Source organism: Xyrauchen texanus, chromosome 1 (genome assembly GCF_025860055.1).
Source record: "Xyrauchen texanus isolate HMW12.3.18 chromosome 1, RBS_HiC_50CHRs, whole genome shotgun sequence".
NCBI classification, from domain to species: domain Eukaryota; kingdom Metazoa; phylum Chordata; class Actinopteri; order Cypriniformes; family Catostomidae; genus Xyrauchen; species Xyrauchen texanus.
Window position 1 is genome coordinate 44431233 of NC_068276.1, and position 26407 is coordinate 44457639.

General features: G+C 45.2%; 1 protein-coding gene across 1 annotated transcript in view; it reads right to left on the minus strand.

Annotated features, from left to right (window-relative positions):
- LOC127659863 (neural-cadherin-like) overlaps window positions 1-26407 on the minus strand; it is a 422183-nt gene that overhangs the window by 12381 nt on the left and 383395 nt on the right. The window lies entirely within an intron of this gene.

Sequence of the window (26407 nt, forward strand, 5' to 3'; positions counted from 1 at the left end):
TTCCCAAAACTATTTTGCCATGAGTTAAAGACATTTGGTTTCATTATGTATTAAATACCTATACAGGATATACAATGATATTGTTAGTAGGATCTATAAATTAAGGGGATTTTTTTCAAGTGGGATGCTTATCTGTGTTGCCGCTATGCCTTTGGGGAGTGCGTGAGTTACGTCAGCCTCAGACTGCGAATGGACACTGGCAAGGCAAGACGAACATTTCCCCCTTCTCTTCTTCCAGTCACTATTGGTATGTTTAAAAGTATTAATTCGGTTAAAGGTCATTAAATATCAAACAGAATGTGTTTTGAGTCAAGTATAGAAATCTATTTTTGTGTATTGGTTACTTTATGTGAGTTTTATGTGACTTTTGTCTGATGCACGTGGAGCTAACTAACTAGTGGTTTGTGCACAGTGTTTAACGTGGGAAGAAGTTAGCGCAATGGATGTTTCTCTGATCAAGTGTCCCATATGTTTCCAGGGTCAATAAATGGAGGTGTTTCGAAGCTATCCTGCTTTCTCCGGTCTGCAATTTCTTATGTACAGAACTGGATCTGCTACACCAGATTGGCTGATTTGAGTATTTCTGCATCTGCTAATTTCCAACTGGGAGAATTTACTCAGAATGGTGCCAAAAAACAACAAAAAAAAAACATCCTGTGAGCAGTAGTTCTGTGGATGGAAATGCCTTTTTGATAAGAGAGGTCAACATGGAATGGCCAGACTGGTTCGAACTGACAAAGTCTATAGTAACTCAATTGTGGTGAGAATAATGGCATCTCAGAATGCTGGGATGAGGGATGGTGCGGTTTTGGTGGCCAAAAAACAAAAAAAAAAAACATCCTGTGAGCAGTAGTTCTGTGGATGGAAATGCCTTTTTGATAAGAGAGGTCAACATGGAATGGCCAGACTGGTTCGAACTGACAAAGTCTATAGTAACTCTGATAATGATGTACAATTGTGGTGAGAATAATGGCATCTCAGAATGCTGGGATGAGGGATGGTGCGGTTTTGGTGGCATGAGGGGGACCTACACAATATTAGAAATGTTAGACAGGTTTTAATGTTGTGGCTGATCATTGTATATAAATGGTTGTTTTCCTCAATTTAGATATCTTCTCCATTTTCCTTCTCCCTTTGTGTGACGCTTCATCTCACTCACTCTCTCTTCATTTCTTAGTATTCAGTCCTTATGAGATTTTCTCCTGTCTTTCATTCTATTGCTTCCAATTCATTAAATCAGCAGGGCTTATATGTGCTCTCTGAGACATGTTGGTTCCAATATTTTAAGGGCAAACCTGTGACTTAGTCCAGTTTTAGACATTCATGTTGACCATGAGAACCTGACATGTGGTTAAGGGGCCATAAAGACAGGCAGAAATGGGCATTGTGTTTTCTAGAAGGTCTTATAAAGGATGTGTCTGACCTTGATAACTGCTTTTTGGATTAATCTAATGGATTTGAGTAATTCAATGAAGCTTTGCAGCACAATTCTACACCAACACCTCTTAACTGGTCTCAGCCTCAGACGGCACACCCACAAGCTGCCCACAATTCGTGCATTAACTATCTGATGCATACTATATACACTCACCTAAAGGATTATTAGGAACACCATACTAATACTGTGTTTGACCCCCTTTCTACGTGGCATTGATTCAACAAGGTGCTGAAAGAATTCTTTAGAAATGTTGGCCCATATTGATAGGATCTTGCAGTTGATGGAGATTTGTGGGATGCACATCCAGGGCACGAAGCTCCCGTTCCACTACATCCCAAAGATGCTATATTGGGTTGAGATCTGGTGACTGTGGGGGCCATTTTAGTACAGTGAACTCATTGTCATGTTCAAGAAACCAATTTGAAATGATTCAAGCTTTGTGACATGGTGCATTATCCTGCTGGAAGTAGCCATCAGAGGATGGGTACATGGTGGCCATAAAGGGATGGACATGGTCAGAAACAATGCTCAGGTAGGCCGTGGCATATAAACGATGCCCAATTGGCACTAAGGGGCCTAAAGTGTGCCAAGAAAACATCCCCCACACCATTACACCACCACCACCAGCCTGCACAGTGGTAACAAGGCATGATGGATCCATGTTCTTATTCTGTTTACGCCAAATTCTGACTCTACCATCTGAATGTCTCAACAGAAATCGAGACTAATCAGACCAGGCAACATTTTTCCAGTCTTCAACTGTCCAATTTTGGTGAGCTCTTGCAAATTGTAGCCTCTTTTTCCTATTTGTAGTGGAGATGAGTGGTACCCAGTGGGGTCTTCTGCTGTTGTAGCCCATCCGCCTCAAGGTTGTGCGTGTTGTGGCTTCACAAATGCTTTGCTGCATACCTCGGTTGTAACGAGTGGTTATTTCAGGCAAAGTTGCTCTTCTATCAGCTTGAATCAGTCGGCCCATTCTCCTCTGACCTCTAGCATCAACAAGGCATTTTTGCCCACAGGACTGCCGCATACTGGATGTTTTTCCCTTTTCACACCATTCTTTGTAAACCCTAGAAATGGTTGTGCGTGAAAATCCCAGTAACTGAGCAGATTGTGAAATACTCAGACCGGCCCGTCTGGCACCAACAACCATGCCACGCTCAAAATTGCTTAAATCACCTTTCTTTCCCATTCTGTCATTCAGTTTGGAGTTCAGGAGATTGTCTTGACCAGGACCACACCCCTAAATGCATTGAAGCAACTGCCATGTGATTGGTTGATTAGATAATTGCATTAATGAGAAGTTGAACAGGTGTTCCTAATAATCCTTTAGGTGAGTGTACACTGAGCGCTTTTGAGGATAAATAAATCACTGGGTTTGCCAGGTATGTGACATCAAATCTTTTAAAGATGTTCAAAGTTTCGTTTGAGGCACATAGTAGCAAGTACATTTGATATCTACAAGCATAACTTCATTTTCTGCTGTCTGTATTTATTTTCTGTACTGTTCTTAAGACTCAACACATTTTCTGCAATTTGTTTTCTGTGTAATTGCTCATGGAGACAGCAACGCTATTATTTAAATCGTATTTTCCATGCCAACCTACAATAGAGCGCAACAGTCAGGCTCTGGAAGTAAAAATCCCTTTTATTTTCTCCATAGGCAACTGATTTTTAATGACAACTTATAAACCTTATAAGACAGACCTACTATAAGCTCCAAGGTTGATAATCAATGGTATATGCTTCTGTTAAAGCTATCATTCTGCATTATTTCACTTCCATGACGCACTGCGAAAGATGCTGTCAAGTCGGTCTCCCTTCAATTTCAAAATACTTAAATATATGTATGTATCTGAATATTTTGCAATACATTAGTAATATGTCTGTATACTTAATTGCTCATTCATTTGATTACGTCCAATGCTTCATTGGATTTGATCATTTCCTCCGTATTTTGTTGCTTCAAATCAAAGTTTATGTTGGGATTCACCTCACTGCTGGTTGGTTTGGTTTATGGTTCAGAACTCTTATGAAGAAATTCTGGTAAATGAATGGGAAATTAAAAAAAGAATAGGAAAAATACTTCCAAAACCAAGACAGCTGAACAGTGAGCAGACACTATTGCGACCTATTATGGTTTAATGTGTATCAGAAGACCCCACCCCTAAACGGCATGTAATAAAACAAACTGTGAGTGATAGCTTTATGTTTCAGTCAGACTGTTCTTCCTGTCTAAGTGGCCAGTTCTTGACCAGTTTAAGCTGAAATAAACTCCAGACCTTTTGCTGCATTCAAAGGTCTGGCTACACGAGACTACCCCTAAACAGACACTCCACAGATTCACTCCTCACTGGTGAGTGTGACAAACATGATTTGCATGTCATGTTGCCACCAAAGAAAGGCAGAAAAGGCTAAATTAATTTTTAATTCAGAACATCAAGCGGAGTTAAACAATTCAAATATGAGGTTTTTTAATAAAACTAACCCTTCTCAAACAGCAGAAACTGTAACTGTTTCTCATGTGGAAAGAGAAAATACTTCTTGCTGAAGGAAGACCATTTTAGAAGTTCTGTTCTGACATATGGCATGTGTTGCAGCAGAGTCCTGGTGTGTTTTGTCAAGCTTTGTAGAAGAGGATAAAAAGATGTGCAGAATGCCATATGGAGTGTGTCTATCCAACTGAGATGTCATTTGTAGAGGGAAAAAATAGCCTCACATAACTGTCGCATACATGTAATATACAGAAAGAGCTTCACTTCCTGTTCCGGTGTGAGAACGTTGTGTGCATCTAAGCTGCTGCTTTACCCTGTGAATGCTATTTGTTTGTTTTTCTGTTTTTTTTCTGTTTCATTTTCGGTGTGCCATTCGATCATCTGGACTAATTTGCTGGCCATCCATTGCTATTAATTTGCTCATGCAAATTTACGGTCTACTACTAGCAGGGTTTCACAGATCCCCCCTCACCTGTGCTCCCTGCGTACATCTGTGTCTGCGGATCACAGAATAATTTGGACTATTGTGGATTATTATATCTCAGCAGCTGGCCGTAAACTATCTACTACCTGTGTGACACTGGTGAGTGAGTCTGCACTCTCCATCAGCTTTGTAAACATTATCAAGCTGGTGCGATCTCTGGCAGCTGCGTATGTTGCTCGGTTGGTTTGATCATCGCTGCCGTAGCTCAGGTTGTGGGATGAATGCTGTATACAGTATATATGATTCTACCCTGTGAAGGAAAAAGATCTGGACCATGGCACTTAAGATTCACTACTTCTCACTCCTCGTCGCAGTCGTCAGTTGCGTTCATGCTGTGATACTTCAATATTTGCCATCTGAGCTTCGAGCTTTAAATGGCTTTCTCCAATTAGACTCTGGATTTATAGACACAACTGGTCGCACAGGATTGTCCACCAGCCCTGGCATATCCACTGCTCAGCAAGAATTGCTCGTGGAACATCGCTCTGCTCCCACCATAATCCCATCCTTCTGGTCAAAGATTGGTTTCCCATCAACCGCGTCAGTGAGTCGCTTGATCAACTTTGACTCATTAAGTTATGTAGCCAAAGACAATTCCTTCTGTATTTATGCAAAGTGCTCAACTGTATTACAGCAAATATTTGCTCTTCTAAACTGCGGCTAACTTACTGACAAAGCGACTCTCCTTATCCTCGATAAAGATCTTGATATGCTGTTATTCACAGAAACTTGGCAGTAATAGAATGACTACTTGCAATTTAATTTGCTGACACCTAATGGTTATAAACACATGTCTAGTCCACGACTTCATTGTAGAGGTGGTGGCCTTGCAGTAGTCTGTTGTGAAGGTTTTAAAACTTCCGTAATGGGGTTTCATAATGTAACCACGTTTGAATATCTAGCATTCAAGGATCTTTCAAGTGTCCATGCTGCCCTCCTTGCAATACTAATTTATCGACCTCCTAATGTTTTTTCTGATTTTTCTCTGAGCTTAATGACCTTTCCTGTGCTGCAGCCTCCGATGTTATCTTGCTTGGTGACTTAAATATTCATGTTGATACTAATTGTACTACTGCTAATGAACTAATGGCTGTTCTTCATTGCTTTAATTTTGTTCAACATGTATAATTTCATACTCGCTCTAATAGTTATACTCTTGATCCGATCTGTACTTTTGGTATTGACAATGTAACCACTTAATACTCTGATGTTATGATCTCTGATAACAAACTCCTTGAATGAAGTTTTTATTTTGCTTTCAAAATGCCTAGATGCAAAACTAGAAAAATGTACCGCTACGTTCATGCTGTCAACGTATCATCTTTCTCTGCCTCCATCTCTGCTTCTATAATAACTAATCATGCTGATGTTTCCTGTCCCTCTGAAATCCTCTCTATTTACAACTGTACAATCTCTGAGGCTTTAGAAACTCATGCTCCTGTTAAAACTAGATTAGTGCCATCCTCTCATTACTCTCATGGTTTACCCCTGAGTTTCGGAGATTAAAACAAATTGGTAGACAACTGGAATGATTATACAGGAAAACTGGTCTTGCTGTTCATTTTTCAGCATTTTCTGATCACCTAAAAAATTATACGTCTGCCCTCAATTTCACTCATACAGCATATCTCTCGTTAATAATTCTAAATATAGGTCCAGAACTCTGTTTGGGACTGTAAATAAACTCATTCAACCCCATTTTTACGTCTTGGGCTCGAATGAGCTTTGTGGCTCTTTCCTCCGCTTCTTTTAAAACAAAATATGCTCTATCTATGACTGTTTTCTGACTATAACTCCTGCATCATCTACTAACTGACTATCACCTGATCAACCTGTACACTTACTTTGTGGTTTTAACCCAACCAGCCCAACTTATGTGAGTTATTTACAAATTCTAACTTTTCATTCTGCCAGCTAGACCCTGCACCTACTCCCCTTATTAAAAGCTGTACCTCTATTATTTCAGCTGCTATCTCATATTTAATAAACTGCTCTCTTTCATCTGGCTCTGTTCCAAAAGATCTGAAAACTGTTGCTGCCCCTATTATAAAGAAACCTGACTTGGATCATTCTGATTTTATCAACTTTAGGCCTGTTTCTAATCTCCCTTTTCTATAAAAAATATTGGAAAAAGTTGTTGCTTTGCAGCTGCAATCACATGTGCATACTAACAATTTCTATGACCCATTTTAGTTTTTTTTATTTAGATAAAATAACTTTTATCTGCTGACTCCGGGTGTCTTAGTTTTCTTATCTTGCTGGAACTGAGTGCTGCATTTGATAGAGTTTACCATGACATTCTTCTCTCTCGACTCTCTACAATTGGAGTCAATGACACAGCCTTCTCTTGGTTTAAGTCCCATCTCACCGATAGACAATGTTTTATTTCTGTTAAGAAATGTATATCTCACAATATCCCAGTTAATTGGGGAGTCCCGCAGGGCTCTGTTCTTGGCCCTTTGTTTTTTTATGGTCATATTATTAATTGTTATGGCTTTAACTGCCACTGTTACACTGATTATCTGCAAATCTATATTTCAGCTCGTTCTGAAGCTGCGCTCCCACTAAGCTCACTTAATGATTGTCTCAATGAAATTAAGACCTGGTTACAAACCAATTGTCTTAATTTCCACATCGATAAGATTGAGGTTATGTTATTTTGGTTTACCAGCTCTTGTACAAAATTCAAATATGAGTATTTCCATTTACGGGGTGCTTTTCAAACCTTAGAAAACCATTTGTAATTTGGGTATCACTTTTGACCCATCCTTATCGTTTCAACTTCTTACATTAGTTCCCTTGTTAAAGCTGCGTTCTGTCTCCTCTGTAATATCGTACGTCTCTGCCCACTGTTATGTCAGAAAGACACTGAAAATCTGGTCAATGCATTTATATCCCCTCACCTTGATTATTGTAATTCCCTTTTGATTGGCTTACCCGCTAAACTTAATCTGCAGTATGTTCAAATCTCGGCAGCATGCATTGTACTCACACCAATCGTCCTGCCCATATATTACTCCAATTCTCTGTGACTTACACTCGTTTCTTCTCGAATCATTACCAGATCCTTCAAATAACCATTAAAAGCCTCAATGGCCTTGCACCCCACTATCTATCTGAATTACTGCAGCCTTACCAAACAATGCATACCCTCAGGTCCTCTGGTTCTCAATTTATTTCTGTCCCCAGATTTCGTCTGTCCTCTATGGGTGGTACATCCTTTAGTGTCATGGCATCGAAACTCTGAAACTCACTCACTTTAGAGTTCTGTAATATTTCTTCAGTTTCGGCTTTCAAGTTGAAAGTGTATCTATTCTCATAGTACTTTTTTCTAGCTCTTAATGTTTTGTTTGTTTGTTGTGATTACTGTTTGTTTCTGAGTTGTCACTCTTTTAATGTTTACTTTGTTGTTATGGTGTAATCATATTGTAAAGCAAACGTGAGCTGTGGAAAAGGCACTAAATAAAATGTATTGTTATTGTTATTATTATAATAATTTTTATTATTATAAGATGAGAAATAAGTGACCAAAAAATATTTTCACACTTTGAAGTTTAAGAGTCTTTAAAATCCATACTTTCTAGGCACTTTATTTAAAATGGCTGAAATGCATATAATTTTGCCCTTGTTCATTGCCAAATGTGACTTATTTAATTGCCATTTAAATTTAAATATGGTGGTCTTGATTACCATGGTTTAAAAATGACCTAAGAGTAGCTGTGCTCGCTCTGAAACTGCTTCTGTTACTCCAATAGTGTAACTTCTCTGAGTGAGTTTTCAATGCATTGCGGTTGTTAGTGAGCGAGAACCTTCTTCATCTGATTTCAGAAAAGCTTTCCGTCTTCTCACTGCCTGCTTCATCGATCACATGGTCCTTCAATCTGACCTCTCAGACCCCTCTCAGGACACCCAAGACCAGCCTGGCATCCTAATCTCCTGAAGTAACCACCGTGGAGATGATTAACACTTCACTGTAGAAAGGCATTCAAACGTCCCTTGCCCGTTGGCCATCTACTATCACATCACAAACTATTTCAATCAATGTTGGACCATTGAAAAGGCATTATAAATGCATTATTATGCATTCATAATGTTTCATAATATGCCATATAATATGTTTTAACTTCTCATTATTAATTGTAACAGCAGTTATGTTTATGTATATATATTGGTACACCCAAATCACATCTGCGTAACAGGTACAGGATGGCAACAACAACTACCTGAGTTACACCAGGATGTACAATCCTACATTCTGAGATGCTATTCTTCTTACCACAGTTACCACAGGTATCCGAGTTACCATAGACTTTGTCAGTTCATCAATTGTCAGTCTGGCCATTCTTGGTTGACCTCTTTCATCGACAAGGCATTTCCATCCACAGAACTGCTGCTCACTTGATGCTTTTTGTTTTAGCTACCATTTTAAGTAAATTCTAGAGACTGTTGTGTGTGAAAATCCCAGTAGTTTAGCAGTTACAGAAATACTCAAACCAGCACATCTGGCACCTACAATCATCCATGTAATTACCATGTGAACAGCCAATCGTTGTGAACAGCCAATCGTACAGGTCAGGAACTTCAGTTAATGTTCACATCAACCATCAGAATGGGTAAAGAAATGTGATCTCAGTGATCTGGATCGTGGCAAGATTGTTGGTGCCAGATGGACTGGTTTGAGTATTTCTGTAACTGCTAATCTCCTGGGATTTTCATGCACAAAAGTCTCTAGAATTTACATAAGATGATGCCAGAAACATCCAGTGAGCGGCAGTTCTGTGGACAGAAATGCCTAATTGATGAGAGGGGTCAACAGAGAATGGGCAGACTGGTTTGAACATTTTGTTATGTTACAGCCTGATTCCAAAATTTATTAAATTAATTATTTTCCTCAAAATTCTACAAACAATACCCCATAATGACAATGTAAAAGAAGTTTGTTTGAAATCTTTGCAAATTTATTACAAATAAAAATGAAAATATCACATGTACATAAGTATTCATAGCCTTTGCCATGACACTCAAAATTGAGCTCAGGTGCATCCTGTTTCCACTGATCATCCTTGAGATGTTTCTACAACATGTATTTGTATTTAATTCGATTAAAACATTTTATCGATTGACAGCTCTAATATATATATATATACACACACAACAGTTAGTTCCGTTACTTGAATCTGATTGGACGAGAGACATTATATGAGTACTGATGGTCTCACAAAATTAGCACTCCAACGCTTCACTTTGTATATCACTCTGCTTGTGTTCATGCCATTCTAAACTGAAGTGTAAGAGCAGTGCTTGTGTGTTAAGAGATATGTCTCTTGACATTTAATTTTGTGACATTACATATTTTAGCCACCAATTGGCAGCAAAAGACAATTTTTGTCTGTAATATGAGCCAGTTGGTGACATGAAGTGAGTCAGCATCAGTCAGTTTTTCACATACAACAGCACTCTGTGATCACTTGTATTACTAATACACTACTAAAGCTAGGAAATAGCTTTAAACAGCTTTAAAATAACAACTTCAGCATTAAGTCTCATCACAGATGATAAACACAACAGACTGATTAATTACACAAACTCAAGGTGCTTATCTCTTGCCATAGTTTCCACACTGGAAGGAAGGAATTCTGTTCAAAGATTGCGGTTTCTATAGTGAAAGACTCTTGTGCACTGGCTACCTCGAAATAGGGAGGAATACCCCAGCTACGATAGGTATTTTTCCACTGGAAAAAAGGATGAATTTCACAAAAATGACATTATCTTCAGAAAGCTGAATAACACAATACAGCATCTCTGCTTGATAGAGATCACACATGCTCCATATCTCTCTCTGTGATACTATTTCTAAAGTGACATTTTTGAATACTAACGAAGGTTTGGTTTTAACTAGCAATGACAGATTCGGATCCTTCGTGTAAGAAATTTCAATCACATATGTATTTTTTAAGACCGTGCTAATGACTACCTAATTGTTTTAAATTTACTTGTTCACTTAGCTGTTGTATATAAACAATATCACGATCGTAATCATGCTATATGGCCCTAAATCAGCACTGCTGTGATTGCCTGCGGCCGAATCCCAGCAGTACTGATGTAGGGCCATATCGCTAGTGTGATACTATATTGCTATATATATATATATATATATATATATATATATATATATATATATATATATATACAGTACATACATATATACACAGCCACAAGGCTTTATGACATGATAATATACCACAAGTTGTCTTGGCCTGAATTAAGGACATTTACAAAATCAATGTCTTCTTATACAGAGCCTTAACATAAACTTTGCTGTGCATTTTTTTAACTTTCATTTTACAAGCTTGACTTGAATTGTCTCAAAACCATTTAAAAATATCTTATGGAGGTTTATAACTAGGCATTGATTTTGTTCAACTGATCACAAAGTATAATCAGGATATTACTGATGTAAAAATCAGCACCATCACAATTTGAAAATAGTAATTTTTTAATAAATCATGACAGGCCCCATTTCCAGCAGCCATCACTCCAACACCTTATCCTTGAGTATTCATGCTAAATTGCTACTTGGTAACTAGAACAACACTTGCCATTATATCAAACACAGTTGAATGCTATTTGGTTAGTGTGGCATGGTGGAGGGCGGAGGGCAGGGCTGGGTCGTGATCCTAAACACCTGGTCCCCTATTAGGCTAATCAAGCCTCTGAGGGATAAAGGTCGACTGCAGAGGATCGTGCGGAAGAGAGAGAGATCGTTAACGGACATTTCCGTCATGTGAGTGTTTATGTTGTCTTTTAAGTTTATAATTTATAATTTCGGAGGCGAGAACTGGCTTGACGATATAAATAATAGTTTTAATTATAAACTTAAAAGATAACATAAACACTCAAATGACAGATATGTCCGTTAACGATCTCTCTCTCTCTCCTGCACGATCCTCTGCAGTCGACCTTTATCCCTCAGAGGCTTGATTAGCCTAATACGGGACCAGGTGTTTAGGATCACGACCCGGCCCCACCCTCCGCCCTGCCACAGTTAGTTAAATGAAGTTTAACATTATCTTTGTGTTTGTTTTTGAGTTGTCACTGGCATGTCTTAAGGTCAATATTATGAAGTAAATAGCACAAAAGAAACAGCTCTCTCTAGAAACTCATCAGTCAATCATTGTTTTGAGGAATTAAGGCTATGCAATGCCTGAAATTGCCAACAAAATTGAAGATTTCATACTAAGGTGTACACTACAGTCTTCAAAGACAAAGGACAACTGGCTCTAACAAGGGCAGAAAGAGATTTGGAAGGCCAGATGTACAACGAAACGTCTCGGGTTACATGTGTAACTCTTGTTCCCTGAAAAAACCGGAACGAGATGCTGCGCTTTTGCTAAGCGCTACGGGGAACAATCCTGCATTGTGAACAGCTGTGAATTTGTGTGTAACATGTCAATGGACATTTATTTATAGCCTCGGCTGGTGATGATCATTAGATGCACCTGTGGCCAGGCTATAAAATAGAGGCATCACCAGCGTGTCGTCAGATACCTTTTTCTGAAGAGCAGTCCTGGGACGTCCCAGTGCGGCAAAGAAGCGCAGCATCTCGTTCCGCTTTTTTCAGCAAGGGTTACACATGTAACCTGAGACGTTCCCTTTACAAAAAGCTTCACTATGATGCTGCATTTTTACTAAGCGCTATGGGGAACGCAATACCCACACCGCCGCACTGGGGCTGTCCGGACCCCTATGGTTGTGAAGTGTGCTCACAAAAATGCGAGAGGTCTCAGACATGAGCTTGATGTTGACTCAAGGACGTAAGAGCCCGGAGTAGCATGAACATCCAAACTATAAAATCTGATGAATGTGTGCGGAGAGGACCAGCCTGCCGCATCACAAACCTGCTGCAGAGGGACCCCTCTAGCCAAGGCTTTAGAGGAGGTGATCCCTCTGGTGGAGTGAGCCCTGACACCTACTGGCGAAGCTTGACCGCATCCCTCATAGGCCAGGGCAATAGCATCCCTCACCCAATGTGACATAGTCTGCTTGGTAGCGGCCGCCCCCCTGTTGCGACCCCCATAGCAGACAAATAATTGCCCTGACTTATGCCTCTGGCTAGTGCGGTGGACATAAGTCTGAAGGGCACGGACTGGGCAGAGTCCGTGAAGTCTTTCCTGCTCCGGCGTTAAAAACGACGGGGAGCAGAAGGCTTCCAGAATGACAGGGTGTAGTGTCGAAAAAGGCACCTTAGGAAGGTAGTCAGGATGAGGATGCAGGATAGCTTTGGCCATACCTGGGGCAAACTCTAAACAGGCCGGCAAAACCGACAGAGCCTGTAGATCCCCGATTCTCTTAAGAGAGGTAATCACCATAAGAAAAAACAGCTTGAGAGTCAGAAGTCTGTCAGATGCTGACTCTAGAGGTTCAAAAGGGGTCTCAACAAGACCCTCCAGGACTATTTCTAAGTCCCAGGGAGTTCTGGTCCTAACAGGAGGCCTCAGTCACCTGGCTCCAAGAATGAAGCGAGCGAGTAGAGGGTGCCTCACCAAAGGCACCCCGTCCATCAAGGCATTGCAAGCCGAAATGGCAGCCACATACACAATGAGCGCATATACCTGCTGACAGTTTTTCCTGCAGAAAGTCCAGAACTGAAACGATTTGGCAGTTAACTGGATCTGCACCATGTAAACTGCACCACTTTTCAAAGACACCCCATTTATTGGTGTAGATTCTTCTGGTGGAGGGAGCCCTAGCACTAACAATGGTCTCGATAACTTCAGGCGACAGCCCTGTGTCCCTCAGTTGGTACCCTTCAGGGGCCAAACATGAAGTTTCCACAATTCGGGCCGGGGATGAAATATCATCCCCTGTGCCTGAGACAGAAGGTCACTCCTGTCCGGAATCGCCCAAGGCGAGGCATCAAGGAGAGATATCATCTCTGAAAACCAAATCCTGTTCGGCCAGCGAGGCGCTATCAGTAAGAGGCAAGACCCTTGCTGGCGAACTCTGGCCAAGACTCCCGGGAGCAAAGAAACCGGGGGAAATGCATACAGACACATTCTGGGCCATGTATGCGCCATCGCGTTCAGACCCAGGGGGGCTGGGTGACTCAGAGAGAAGTAGAGGGGACATTGCGCAGTCTCTTGAGAGGCTGAAATCTCTCCCAAATTTGTTGTACTACCTCGGGGTGGAGTTTCCACTCGCCCCTCAGTATGTTTTGTCTGGACAGAAAATCTTCTCCCACATTTAGGCGTCCAGGGATATAAATTGCCCTGAGTGACAGGAGCTTGCCCCTGGGCCCAAAGGAGAATCTGACGTGCCAGCAAATTCAGGTGGCGAGAACATAGACCTGCTTGATGGTTTATGTAGGAGACTACTGCTGTGTTGTCCACCCTAACAAGGACATGGCAGCCTCTCAGATGTTGGAGGAAGTATTTCAGGGCCAGAAATACCACCATCAGCTCGAGGCAGTTGATGTGCCAATCGAGCTGATGACCCTCCCATTCCCCTTGGGCTGGACGACCACTTAAGACTGCACCCCAACCCGTCAGAGAGGCGTCTGTCGTTAGCATCCTGCGATGACATGATGCACCGAGAGTGGGACCCAAGGTAAGAAACCGGGATCTGAACCACATAGAAAGGGAACGAAGCGCTCGGCGCGTAACCCTTATTTGCCTTAGGGGACTGGCCCTTGGATGAAATCCCCTGGCTTTTAGCCACAGCTGAAACGGTCTCATATGGAGAAGGCCCAAAGGAATCACCATGGACGCAGACACCATGAGACCTAGTATTCGTTGATACTGACGAACAGTGCAACTTTGACCTAGCCTGAGATTGCTCAGGGAGTTCTGGATGGACCTGACACGAGCGGGAGACAACTGTGCCTGCATCATGATCGAGTTCCATATAATCCCTAGATAGGTAATTTCCTGGGTCGGAGAAAGAATGATCTTTCTGACGTTGAGTCTCAGACCCAGAGAACCTAGATGAGCCAGACGATATCTCTGTGCTGAACTGCCAGTTCTTGAGACTGTGCTAGTATCAGCCAGTCGTCTAAATAATTCAGAATGCAGATGCCCTGGAGTCGCAAAGGAGCCAGTGCTGCATCCATGCATTTCGTGAATGTGCGGGGTGATGGGGCTAGGCCGAATGGAAGAACCCAATACTGGAAGGTTTCGTCCCTGAAAGCGAACCTCAGGAACTTCCTGTGCTGTGGCAGAATTCCAATATGGAAATATGCGTCCATGAGATCGATCGTGACCAGCCAATCGTGATGTTGGATCTGAGACATGACCGAGCGGTTCAAGCCTCGAAGATCTAGAATCGGACGCAACACCCCACCCTTCTTGGGAACCAGGAAGTATCTGCTGTAATAGCCTGACTCTTTCTCTGGAAGGGGAACATGTTCTATGGCCCCTTTTACCAAGAGATGTGAGGTTGTGTCAGAGAACCGAACCTAGGGGTCTCTCTGAGCACCGATATTCACCTCTGAACTATGAAAAAAGGCCAATGAGAGTTGAAAACCAGTATTTGCATGTCCCGCCCCCGGACATACGGGCATTTAAGCGGCGCAAATACGGGAGTTCATTCAGAAAATGTCTTCGGAGCCGATGGTCGTGTCTGCAACTGCTGCGTATACACACCGAGTTCCTGCTATCCCTCTGCTGCATGCTGTTGGATTCTATGGCGCACAACAGCGGCTTTCTCCTGTTGCACGGCTGTGCACTTCCTGGCCCTGGGCGATTCGACAGCGCAGATTAAAGAACTCTCACGAGTTTTTTCATAAAAGAGTGATTTTATTTAAAAGAGTAATTTCCTCTAAAAGAGCAAAACACAGTGGCGTTGAACGTCCTTTTAAGGAAGCGTCTTTATAAAGATGCCTTTCCACCCCTGTGTTGTTTCTGGATACGGTAGAGTGCTCTCCGCTTCCGACAGCCACAGGCGTTGTCTCGTGTGTCTGGGTAGCGATCACACCGAGGCTGCGTTTGTGGATGGTTCATGTTCTCACTGCGAGAACATGACCATGACAGCATTGCGGTCGCGGCTTGCTTACAACCATGAGCAAGCCACTCCAGCCGCCCCCCGTGTTGCTCCTTCTTCCCACGGGATTGAGGACGATGCGGCTGGCGATGGAGGCGATTTGGGGATGGCAGCGGGTGCAGCTCCGCCGGGTACGCCCCCTCGGACCACCCACACCCCAGCACGCTCGTTGATTCCCGTCCATGCTCGAGGTGGCGGCGACTCGCCTCACAGCCAGTCTGCCGACCCTCTTGCAATGAAAGCAGATGAGCTTGCCGCGGCATCGGAGGGCGTGGTATCTGATGCTGAGGACTCCCCTGGGCTGCCGCTTTCTGGCCTGCACGCCCAGGCTGAGGCCAACGCACAGACGACTGACATGCTTTCCTGGGCAGCCAACAGCGTGGGCTTGGATTGGAACCATCCATCCTCCCCACAACCATCACGGCTGGACGACTGGTTCCTGGGGTCTGGGCGCCGCTCACAGCCTCGCCCTCCCAGTTCCGTTTTTCCCGGAAGTGCATGACGAGCTGACGTCTTCGTGGAGAGCACCCCTCTCCACTCGTCACACTGCCACAGGCTCGTCCGCCCTCGCCACCCTCGACAGCGGAGCGTGCCATGGGTACGAGGTGATTCCCCAGGTGGATAGGGCGGTTGCGATCCATCTATTCCCCGGAACCCCAACCACCTGGCGAGGTCGCCCCGTACTCCCTTCCCGGACCTGTAGAGCAACCTCCTCGCTGACAGCAAAGGCCTACAGCGCCACCGGACGCGCCGCTTCCGCCCTGCATGCCATGGCTCTCCTGCAGGTCCACCAAGCCAAGGCACTACACGACATTCACGGGGGTGGCCCTGATCCCGACATGCTGCAGGAACTGTGCTCAGCGACCGACCTCGCCCTGAGAGCGACGAAGGTCACAGGGCAAGCGCTCGGGCAGGCGATGGCCACGCTAGTGGTCCAGGAATGTCAACTGTGGCTGAAAATGGTCGAGATGCATGAAGCCGACAAGACTCGCTTCCTCAACGCCCCTGTCTCCCAGTTCGGACTCTTCGGCGACACCGTCAAGGACTTTTCCCAGCAGTTCTCCACGGTAAAGAAGCAGACGGAGGCCATCTCTCACATCATACCTCACCGCAAGCCTGCCGCCACGGCCCATGCCCCATCTGCTCGCCGAGGGCGTCCTCCCGCGGCCAGAAGACAAGCTCCTGCTCCGCCTCAACCCGGGCCCAGCTCTCAGCCCCAGCGTCGAGCAAACCGCGGGAAGCGCACACCCCCTGTCTCACGGACCCCCTCGAGGACCCGGAAGGCTCCCAGGCGCTCCTGAGACAACACACCCAGAGCCCAAGACGTTAGCTCCAGAGTTGATAAGACCGCTCCATCCCCCGGTGGAGGGCCGGGAGGAGAATCCTTTGTTTTTTCATTTGTTTTCACTAACAGGGGCTGCGGTACCCAAATTCTCAATAAAAGAGCTATTTCCTTTGTCTCTGGGGAAATGGCCCGCAAATGCTGTTCTCACGGCACTCTGCTTTCAGGCCTCAACAGTCCCGGCTCCATGGAAGCGGTGTCCCCGCCTTCAGCCCCACGACTGTTCCCCGGCCGGCCGGTTCAGACGAGTCCAGAGGACGCCAGCATCAGACCTCCTCCTCAGTGACGAACCCGCTCCCTGCCGATGCGCGGAGCAAGGTCAGTGCTTTGAGTTTATTCTCAGCACCAGAGCCTCGGGACCTGTCCCTCCAACCGAAAGAAGAAGGGTTTCCCAAGAAAGGCGGCTTACGACCGATCTTGGACCTGCGAGTTTTCAATCGGACCTTGTCCAAACTCCCGTTCAAAATGCTCACCCAGAAACAAATTCTATTTGGTGTCCGGCATCTAGATTGGTTCACAGCGGTAGACCTGAAGGACGAGTACTTCCATGTCTCAATTCGCCCTCGACATCGACCCTTCCTACGGTTCGTGTTCGACGGCCAGGCGTATCAGTACAAAGTCCTCCCCTTCGGCCTGCCTCTGTCCCCTCGCGTCTTCACGAAGTCGCAGAGGCAGCTCTTGCCCCGCTCCAAGAAGCTGGCATACACATACTCAATTACCTCGATGACTGGCTCATACTGGCCCACTCCCGAGAGTTACTAAGCGCACACAGAGACCAGGTGCTCAGCCACCTCAGCCGTTTGGGGCTTCAGGTCAACTGGGAAAAGAGCAAGCTCTCCCCGGTCCAGAGCATCTCTTTTCTCGGTCTGGAGTTAGACTCAGTCTCAATGACAGCACGTCTCTGCAACGAGCGTGCTCAGTCAGTGCTGAAATGCCTCGCTTCCTTCAAGCCAGGCACCGTGGTCCCGCTAAAACGTTTCCAACAGCTCCTGGGGCATATGGCATCCTCCACTGCGGCCGCGCCGCTGGGGTTGATGCATATGAGACCACTTCAGCACTGGCTCCGGACTCGAGTCCCGAGACGAGCATGGCGCCGCGGCACGCACAACGTAAAAGTTACCTCTGCTTGCCGCCAAACCTTCAAACCCTGGACAGACCTCTGCTTTCTAAGGGCAGGAGTACCCTTGCAGCAGGTGTCCCGACGTGTTCTGATCACAACCGACGCCTCCAAATTGGGTAGGGGTGCCGTGTGCAACGGGCGCACAGCCGCAGGCCGGTGGAACCGAGGCCCGCTGCGCTGGCACATCAACTGCCTAGAGCTGCTGGCTGTTTTTCTGGCCCTGCAGAAGTTTCTCCCATTAATTCGGAACAAAAACGTCCTAGTCAGGACAGACAGCACCTTACAGTCGTAGCCTACATAAACCGCCAAGGCGGAGTACGCTCCCTCCACATGTCACAGCTCACCCGTCGTCTCCTCCTTTGGAGTCAGCAGCGACTCAAGTCACTGCGTGCCACTCACATCCCCGGCAACCTCAATGTGATAGTGGACGCGCTGTAAAGACAAAGCTAGCCTGGCGGAGAGTGGAGGCTCCACCCCCAGTCGGTCCAGCTGATTTGGGACCGGTTCGGCAAGGCTCAGGTAGACCTGTTTGCCTCCCAAGAAACCTCCCACTGCCCACTCTGGTATGCCCTGACAGAGGCTCCCCTCGGGGCAGACGCGTTGGCACACAGCTGGCCTGCGGGGCTGCGCATGTACACATTTCCCCCAGTGAGCCTTCTTGCACAGGTGCTATGCAAGGTCAGGGAGGACGAGGAGCAAGTCATTCTGGTAGCCCCTTACCGGCCCACCCGGACTTGGTTTTCGGACCTCACGCCTCCTCACGACAGCCCCGCTAAAATGTTTCCAACAGCTCCTGGGGCATATGGCATCCTCCGCGGCGGCCGCGCTGCTGGGGTTGATGCATATGAGACCACTTCAGCACTGGCTCCGGACTCGAGTCCCGAGACGAGCATGGCGCCGTGGCACGCACAACGTAAAAGTTACCTCTGCCTGCCGCCAAACCTTCAAACCCTGGACAGACCTCTGCTTTCTAAGGGCAGGAGTACCCTTGCAGCAGGTGTCCCGACACGTTCTGGTCACAACCGACGCCTGGACGGGATGCAGAAGATCTAGCCGGCCTACCATCGACCGTCATAGATACAATCAATCAAGCCAGAGCCCCCTCTACCAGGCATCTTTACGCTCTATAGTGGCGTCTGTGTGTGGACTGGTGTTCTTCCCGAGCCGAAGACCCGCAGAAGTGCGCAGTTAGGTCAGTGCTCGTGTTTCTTCAGGAGAGGCTGGAGAGGAGGCTCCCCCTCCACTCTCAAGGTGTATGTCGCTGCTATCGCGGCCCACCACGACACGGTAGACGGCAAGTCTCTTGGTAAGCACAACTTAATCGTCAGGTTCCTAAAAGGTGCCCGGAGGATAACTCCCTCCCGGCCTAACCTGTTCCCCTCCTGGGATCTCTCGGTCATCCTTGCGGGACTCCAGAGACCCCCTTTGAGCCGCTTGACTCAGTTGGACTCAGGGCCCTCTCTCTCAAGACCGCCCTGCTGATCGTGCTCGCTTCCATCAAGAGGGTCGGGGACCTGCATGCGTTCTCTGTTAGCGACGCTTGCCTGGAGTTCGGTCCGGCAGACACTTTCGTGACCCTAAGACCGCGACCGGGCTACGTGCCCAAGGTTCCTACCACACCCTTCAGGGATCAGGTGGTGAACCTGCAAGCGCTGCCCTGGGAGAAGGCAGACCCAGCCCTTTCACTGCTGTGTCCAGTACGCGCTTTGCGTATTTATCTGGACAGCACACAGAGCACCAGACACTCCGAGCAGCTCTTCGTCTGCTTTGGGGGATAGCAGAATAGGAACGCTGTCTCCAAGGAGAGACACGCCCACTGGGTTGTCGACGCCATTTCCCTGGCTTGTCACACCCAGGCCATGCCCCCCCCTTGCGGGTCCGAGCCCACTCCACCAGGAGTGTTGCGTCCTCATGGGCACTGGCTAGGGGCACTGTCCTAGCAGACATTTGTAGAGCAGCAGGCTGGGCAACACCTAACACTTTTGTGAGATTCTACAATCTCTGTGTTGAGTCAGTATCGTCCCGTGTTTTCTCAGGTACCGAGCCCATAGAACTCGGTAGCACGCCCATGATCTGACCGGGTGAATCGCTTGCACCTAGCGCCCTTCCCCCTAACCAGGGGAAACAGTGTGCCTTCATTCCCAGGAGATCTCAGGTTTGGGACACTGGTTGATTCCTCCCTAGCCCTCGTGGGTCACAGTTCAGCGGAGGAACTTGCCGACCCAAGCCACTGCGGGTACCGCAAGCTACCCGCAGTATAGGTGATCCACAGGTAAGGCCTCCTTCGGACTCCCCCTGTGTGTAACACCACAGTTCTGTCCCCTCTGGCGAGCGGACTCCCGTGTTTCCCTTAGGCAGTCACGGCTGCCTCGGTTGCCGTGCTGTATGTTCCCCCCTCTATGAGGCTGGATCCACCACAGCACCAACTTTTCCACATAGGCCCTAAGTCAGGCCTCTGATGGTTTTGCCACTTAAACTTGCCTCCCCTCTCGGGTAGGCGTGGCCTCCGCAGGGTCTTCTCCACCCCGAATAAGGGCTAAGACCCCCTTCCCTCAATGCGTGTAAGGGCCCCGGCCGTAGTTGCTCTATGCGAGAAACATAGAGAGAAAAGAGGCCCGGCCAGGCTTGGCCCGTTCCCAGTTTGGTGGCCAGCACCTTGTTCCCCCCTCCAGGGTAACGATAAGGAATCCTGATGGCTTAAATGGGGCATTGGGGAAGGGTACGTGAAGCCTGATACAGTTGGTCGTCCTGCACGTAAGAATACCTGCTTGCTCCTGTATCAGCAGTTCACGTACACGGCTCAGCGCATGGCACTTTTATAAGTGGACCCCTAGTGTCGCTTCTCTGACACAACGTGGAGAGAGCGACAGAAGGGGAACGTCTAGGTTACGTATGTAACCTCCGTTCCCCGATGGAGGGAACAAGACGTTGTGTCTCCCCTGCCACGTCGCTGAGCCGAGCCACTGTTGTGGCCGGACCATTTCCAGCTCCTCAGAAAAATCCTGAATGAACTCCCATATTTGCGCCGCTTAAATACCCGTATGTCCGGGGGCGGGACATGCAAATACTGGTTGCCAACTCTCATTGGCCTTTTTTCATAGTTCAGAGGTGAATATCGGCGCTCAAGAGAGACCCCTAGTGCCGCTTCTCTGACACAATATCTTGTTCCCTCCATCGGGGAACGGAGGTTACATACGTAACCTAGACATTCTTTCCACAGTAGACATGCCTGCTCCGGTCTTATGGTAGTGGCAACCACGCCGTTGAAACGCGGAGGGCGGCAAGCGAATTGAATTCTGTAGCCTCTTTCTACTGTTTTTAGAACCCACATAGAAATACCTGGCAGAAGATTCCACGCTGCCAGATTCTCTGAGATGGGTACTAATTTCAACACTTCCTGTTGAGGAAGTGTTGAGTGTTCCGTGTCCTGGATTAAGGCAGGAAGCAACGGTACACCCAACTCTTTATTGGAAGCCTCTATCACCCGAAACACCAAAGGCGGCGGGAGTGAAGAGGTTTCATGAGGGTATCGGGAGGGCCGAAGTGGATGATACATGCACCCCGTCCCAAAAGGAACTACTCTCACAAGGTTGGGTACAACACCGTCAGGGTTTCTTTCTTTTAGAAATCACAGCCCTGCGGTCTTTCTTGGGCAGCTGTTGAGGGCGACGAGCCTGTCCACAGTCCCTTCGAGGGGGAGCACGACTCGCCACGCTCTGTTTTTGATCTGTAGTTCTGCATGGCTTAAAGGGGAGAGCAGGTTTTTTCAAAGATAATGCCGAACCTGGCGAGAGATAACCCACAAGTGTCTCTTCGACCGGCGGCATCCTTGAATACCCTCGCGCCTCAGCCCCCACGATAGTCAAATATAACGATGTCGAGGGCACATGAACGCGCAAGGTATAAGATTTCCTCCACGAACGAGCAAGCTCATCGTGGAGGTCATCAAAGAATGGAAGGGACTGATGAGGCGTTCCCTTCCCTTGGCCACCAGACAGAAATCTGTCCTCTAACTTGGAGCGTTTGGGGGTTTCTTGGTCACGTGGCCAGTCTAATTGAAGTCTGGCCACTGCACGAGTAACCACATCAAGTAACTCTTCAGAGGATTTTGCGTCATGCTTTGAGTGCTCGGATGTGGGTAACTCGAAATCTACAGATCCAAGAGAATCGAGGTCCCCCTCGTGAACTGAAGAGGCGCCGGAGCACGCTTAAAAGATCACGCGAAGTACCAGCCGGATCTGGGGAGAGAGCGAGCGAAAGGGACGTACCCGTCTCTCGCTCCTCAGCCAGATCCATACGAGAGCCCCATGAATGAAGTGCGGGTGCTGGCTCTCGGAAGTAAGCGAAGCGAGCGCGAAGCATTCTGACCGAAAGAACGCCCTGCCCCAACGCGAGAGCCGCGTGCTCTTCCCCCAAACAAACAAAACAAAACTCATGCGTGTCCTTGTCAGTCATGTAGCGTTGACAAGGAAACACGCATCGTTTGCTCTGTTTCTCCGCCATTCTCTTTTTATATATATATATAATCTCTTTCAGAGCAGAGAGAGAAAGGAAAGAAAGTTCTGCGCACTGCCTAACAATTTCTAACTCCTAACAAAAGAGAAGAAAGTTTTTTTTAGCAGGTTTGTGAGACACACAACACAGAATGGTCTGAATGAAAAAATGCTGGTGACGCCTCTATTTTATAGCCTGGCAACAGGTGCATCTAATGAGCATCACCAGCCGAGTCTATAAATTCCGGTCAATGTTCATTGACGTGTTACACACAAATTCACAGCTGTTCACAATGCAGGATTCTTCCCCGTAGCTCTTAGCAAAAGTGCAGCATCATAGTGAAGCTTTTTGTAAAGGGAACAAAAGGATAAGTACATCAGAGTCCCTAGTTTGAGAAATAGATGCCTCACCTGTCCTCAGCTGACAGCTTCATTGAATTCTACCCACTCAACACCAGTTTCATATACAACAGTAAAGAGAAGACTCAGAGGTGCAGGCCTTATGGGAAGAATTGCAAAGAAAAAGTGTTATGATCTTAACCCCATTGAGCTTTTGTGGGATCAGCTAGACTGTAATCTGCGTGAGAAGTGCCTGACGAGACTGACATCTATGGCAAGTGCTACAGGAAGCGTGAGGTGAAATTTAGACAAACTGACAGCTAGAATGCCAATGATCTGCAAAGCTGTCATTGCTGCACATGGAGGATTTTTGGATGAGAAGTTCTGAATTTTTAATTTTTATTTTTTATTTTTCATGTTATTAATGTCCTGACTATACATTTTGATCAGTTGAATCCCACTTTGGTGAATAAAAGTACCAATTTCCTTCCATAAGAGCAAAATCTGTACATTATTCCAAACTTTTGGGCATCAGTATATATATATATATATATATATATATATATATATATATATATATATATATATATATACACACACACAGCACACAGCACACACACACACACACACACACACACACACACACATACACATACACATACATAATACATTTTAACTTTTGCAGAATTTTTTTGTTGTTGGTCATGTTATAATGAATTGCTATCACAGCACAATAAAATTTCATTTGTTAAAGGTGATATATGTCATATTTTTATTGTACTAAATAATAACATTACCATAATATGTCATTAGAGAATTATGAAACATGCTAAGTTGAAATACTGGCTTCTCCGATAACAATGCTACAGCCAGTATATTCTACTTTGCAATTTCCATTCCGGGCCTTCATTTCTGTTTATGTTTTAGCCTGTGTGATCCCACCCACTGCCCGCTCACCAATAGTATTTCCACACTGTCGTGTTGCCAGATTTGAACAAGTTTGTAGGCAAACAACACTGCATGCTGCAGCCATGGAAGCCAGCAAACAAACTGGATCAGAGATAACAGATTTCACCTGACCTAAAAAGCCTCGCCATCTGTCTAAAACCCACCATGACCAGAGGTATAGTAAAACAAGGATAAATATTGAAGATGCCTTTGGAAGATGGAGACAGCTTTAAGCCCATAAATCCTTTTTAACATTCTTGTAACCCGCATTAGCTTCAAGTCTGGGGTGGGGCAGACAACACTCCAATATTTTGTATTTGGACTGCAGTACCCATTTCAAATGCTTGTTGTCAATCTTACATATAGCACTTTTAACATTAGGTAATGCATTAGGTATAATGAACAAACAATTAACTATATTTTTACTTACAGCATTAATTTAACTTTTTTAATTTTAGTTAATAAAAATATGATTGTTCATTGTTCGTTCAGGTTAGTTCATAGTGGGTTAAGTAGTTTTAACAAATACAACTTTTGGTTTAAAACATTTATTAATATATGTTGAAATGAACATTAATTAAGAATAACAAATGCTTAAAATGTATTGTTCATTGTTAGTTCATGTTATCTAGTGTTGTTAAATAACATTAACAAATGGAACCTTATTGTAAAGTGTTACCAATTAATTACAGTCTACGGTACAACTATGAATAATATATAATAATTATAATTGTGGTTACATATACTGATGAGAAGATAAAACTAATTAAAAGGCATATTACAACACATTACAAAAGCTTTATAGATATGGGCTCCATAGAAAGTGTTACCGTGATCATTATTTCATAGCATTTTTGCTCTCCAAAAAAGTCCTGAATTTCCTCCACTATACTGGAAAATACAAGAGATGGGAAAACAGAAAGGAAGAAGAGAATCGGAAAACACAGAACACCTATAAATAAATCAATGCCTGCTAATAATGAGTTCAACAATGCTAGAGAACATCAAAATGTAATGTTGTTGACTGTAGAGAGAAGAAAGGATCTCCTCTGTACCTCGTGTCTCTCTGCCTTTTTATATAGAGTATATAGCCAACATTCTGCTTTGTCCATATCTCAGCTGCCATTTACATGGTCCCCTCTTAAATAGCGTCATCCTCAGACAGACTGTCCACAGCTGTGAATACTGCACACAAAACTGAAAAACACTTATGAAAATTACAAGTTGAATTTGATTGCCTTATTTAATATGCAGCTTCCAGGGATGCACAGGTTTTTCTCAGTCCACTAAGAAACATTATGCTTAATAGATATTATAGGAGCACTTGTAAGTAAGAACTAATTGCAGGATTTGCAAAAGTTTGCCCAATTAGTTGCTTTAAAGCTTTGAAAGATATTAAGTGGCAAACTGAATAAACAGTTGCACCCTTTTTGATATATCGATGCAAAAAACAAACTGTCCTATACACTAACCAACTGAAATCTAGTTCAAGCAGGCACAATCAGACCTGAAATACCTTAACTTTAGTATTTAAATTAAATCATTGTCATTCTTTTAAACATAGCTCTGCAAACATGGCCATTTAGAATAGAAGTAGAACAGGAGGAAAACTTTGTCAATATTGTGTAATAATTCATGGAAGTCCCTTTCATTCAAAATTGCACTTTAGTTTATGAAAGTTTACCATTGTTCTTTCATTGATTAACAGTTACATTGGTAATAAAAGTCCATAACCACAGGTAAGACCATGGATGGCTCCTTATTACAATGGTTAGGTCAATGTATATAGTCGATGTGCCAATCGAGCTGATGTCTCTCCCATTCCCCTTGAGCTGGACGACCACTTAAGACCGCTCCCCAGCCAGTCAGTGAGGTGTCTGTCATTAGCAACTTGCGACGGCAAGACGCACATCGAGTGGGATCCAAAGTAAGGAACCGGGGTCTGAACCACATAGAAAGGGTATGAAGCACACAACGTGTAACCCTTATTAGCCTTAGGGGACTGGTCCTTGGATGAAATCCCCTGGCTTTGAGCCACAACTGAAACAGTCTCATGTGCAGAAGGCCCAAAGGGATCACCGAGGACACAGATGCCATGAGACCTAGTATTCATTGATACTGACGAACAGTGCAACCTTGGCCTAGCCTGACTTTGCTCAGGGTGTTCTGAATAGACACGATTCAAGCGGGAGACAATTGTGCCCGCATCGTGATTTAATTCCATACAATGCCCAGATAGTTAATTCCCTGAGTGGGAGAGAGAACACTCTTTTTGACATTTAGTCTCAGACCCAGAGAAACCAGATGAGCTAAGACGAATGTGCTAGTATCAGCCAGTTGTCTAATTAATTCAGAGTGCGGATGCCCCGGAGTCGCAAAGGACCCAGTGCTGCATTCATGCATTTCGTGAATGTGCGGGTTGATAGGGCTAGGCCGAATGGAAGAACCTGATATTGGAAGGCTTCGCCCCCGAAAGCGAACCACAGGAACTTCCTGTGTTGTGGAAGAATTTCTATATGAAAATTATGTCTCCATGAGATCGATCGTGACCAACCAATCGTGATTGGATTTATGGACACGACCATCTTGATAGTTAGCATTTTGAACTTGAACGCCCTGACTGAGCGATACAAGCCTCGAAGATCTAAGATCAGACGCAACCCCCCACCCTTCTGGGGAACCAGGAAGTATTTGCTGTAATAGCCTGACTC